At 37.6% G+C, this 2,683-nt stretch overlaps 1 non-coding gene across 1 annotated transcript; it reads right to left on the bottom strand.

Moving 5' to 3' along the window:
* Positions 1 to 1,795: 1,795 nt before the first annotated feature.
* On the bottom strand, positions 1,796 to 1,868 carry TRNAA-AGC (transfer RNA alanine (anticodon AGC)). The gene has a single exon. It is a non-coding gene; the product is annotated as a tRNA-Ala (tRNA).
* Positions 1,869 to 2,683: the final 815 nt, after the last annotated feature.

Below are 2,683 nucleotides of genomic sequence, written 5' to 3'. Positions count from 1 at the left end.
ATCGATAACTCTGGTTGTCCTAGTAGAGTTCTACCCTCCTGTTTAATGCATACTTTGCTTTTTACTTGCAATTTGCCTTTTAAAGTTTTCACTAGAATCTGCAAGTTTCACTTATATAAATGCCTTTGTTGGAAAATATGATGCTTCAGCTGGTATTAATAAGAATTCTATTTTTTTCCTTTTTCTTATATATGGATTAAACAAGATTTGCAATTTGTGTTTTTTTACGTCATCTAGGTAAGCAAGGGCTTTAGCAGAGGTGGTCATCCATCCATTGTCTCTATTACTTATTCCTCCTAATTTACAATATACACAGTGATTTGGTTTAGCAACAGTACTGCTCATGAGGTTCACCTACTAGTAATCTTTTGTGCTTATCTTACAAAAGTCAACAATGTATCTAGTTTTAGTCTGTGAACTAGATTGATATGATTAGTAAAATAGAGATTGAATGTGCCTATCAAGTTGCCCTTCATATTATAATTTTTCTTTTAGTGATGAACCGGCATGTTAAAAAGAATTGAAGTTCTTATGGGCATTTTCTAAAGCCTGCTTGGGCATTAGCCCCCCCAAAAAAATCTTTATCACAATATATTTACCTCCCATCCAACCTTCTCTGATCTCTGACCAATGTTTCCGACTGACAGGTTATTACTTCATTTCTTGTAATTTCTTCATATAACAACTTCTTTTCAATTATATGATGACTGTATACTGATTTTCCTTTCTTTTGGCATGCTATTCTTTACCCTGCCTCTTTTGATGTGCTCCTAGCACTCAACACCTATTTGAAGTACTGAAACAATACACAAGAGGGAGCTAGCAGAATACTTGGCATTTGCTTCTGACCAAGTGAAGTCTTCTTAAGGTGTGCTACTTGGTGGGATGTTGGCAATGTACATTTTGAGCTTATCCAACTTTTGTATGGGGATAGTTCGAGTGTTCAAACTATGATATGCATTTAGCAGCCGGTTTGGCCGTTGACAAAAAAAGAAAAAAAAAAAGAAAAAAAAGTGCTACTTGGTCTCATGTCATCCATGGTAGGATGGCATGCTGTCCCCGAAGGCCTTGATTTGCAGGGCAGGCACATTTAGTGCATGTATTCATGGCTTGAAATTATCAAAGGTCTCTCTTAACTGTACCAGGATTCCATTTGAACCTTGTCAAGTTTGAACTGGATGTTAATACGAATACTGCTTCGCCATTTGTTCTTGTCAAGGTTTATGTATGAGACCAGCTCTAATTTTTTAAACTCTGAAACTGTGATCAACTGGCCCATGACTGGTTAAATTGCATCAGGATTCCAAGTGTTGCATTGAATGGAAAAGTGAATGTTAGGTTTGTGCGCATCTGTCTTTAGTTTTATTCGCTCTCTTCTGGATGCTGGGAGAGGAATAAATGGAGTTTAGATTGTGATGATTCCAACTGCTAAAATGACCTCTTAAGTATCATTTTTAGCTGATTTCAGCTATTTTAATCCAAAAGCTGTTTAGGTATCGTAATTCCAAGGATAAGTTTGAAACTGAAATTATTTTCTCATCTGATGTCAGAAATATCGTAGACGGATCTTCGATTCTGAACCTCCGCCAGGATCATGGAGATAAACTTATTCTCGTTCGGATTTAAATATCTAATCACAAAAATCTATTCACCTCGGATGGAACCAATGACAGAAATCCTCTGAAGGGTTACAATGCTCGGATCTCACAACATTAGTAAACAAAATGGCCTGGTTTTCTGACGCTAGAAAGCCATTGGGGAACGAAGAGGGGCCAAAACAAAAAAGGAAATGACATGGAGATGCGGGGTATCGATCCCCGTACCTCTCGCATGCTAAGCGAGCGCTCTACCATCTGAGCTACATCCCCATTAATGAATTGTTGATAACGTTCATCTAATATAATCATAACTTCCATAGTCAATCTTCCACAACCAGGATACTTGAATCTTGTTTAGTGTCATAGATGTATCACTTGCTTCACTCATTTCCAAAAAAGTAAAAAACACTTGTTCGTTTATTTTTTTCTGTCATAATATTTTTTGAAGGATGGGATCTTTATATAGTAGGATGTCAAGAAAGAACCTTCAATATGATTTTTCAGATGGGGAGAGTTGTCAAACACAAATCGTTTGTGTATCGCACAACAGCTATCGATAAAACATAACCTGAGACATACACATCATTTTGTGATTTCAGATAATTTTAGCTCAGTAATTTTCTTGACTAAGTAATCTTGTATATTTCTATTCCTTCTTTAGTCTTTGTGTTGTACACAAATTTTGGTGGCATTATGTTGGTCAATTGTGGTAGATTTTGTAGCTTTATAGCTCATTATCTTTCTAATTTTTTTATTTGATATAGTAATGAGACAATATATTCAGGCCTAGACAGGAGCGGCTCAATGCATTTGGGGGCCCAAGGCGAACTCACTAAAAGGGGCCTTTTTCCTTTCTGTTTTATCTTTGAGGTATTTTCTGCACTGGGCCGGCCTAAGGCGAACTCACTAAGGGAGGCCTTTTTCCTTTCTATTTTGTCTTTAAGTCTCTGCGAGGGGCCTTTTTTGGGCCGGAGCCTTAGGCGACCGCCTTAGTCGCCTAAGGGTTGGACCGGCCCTGCTTGGATAACTTTCTGAGACATGCAGGTATTCAGGTTGGTTGTTCCTTTTCGATTTCTTTGCAACTG

This window comes from Phoenix dactylifera, chromosome 2 (genome assembly GCF_051530095.1).
Source record: "Phoenix dactylifera cultivar Ajwa chromosome 2, Ajwa_hap1_PhDact_Kaust_v1.1, whole genome shotgun sequence".
NCBI classification, from domain to species: Eukaryota; Viridiplantae; Streptophyta; class Magnoliopsida; order Arecales; family Arecaceae; genus Phoenix; species Phoenix dactylifera.
Note: the sequence above shows the minus strand (reverse complement) of the source record. Positions and strands in the feature narration are given on the sequence as shown.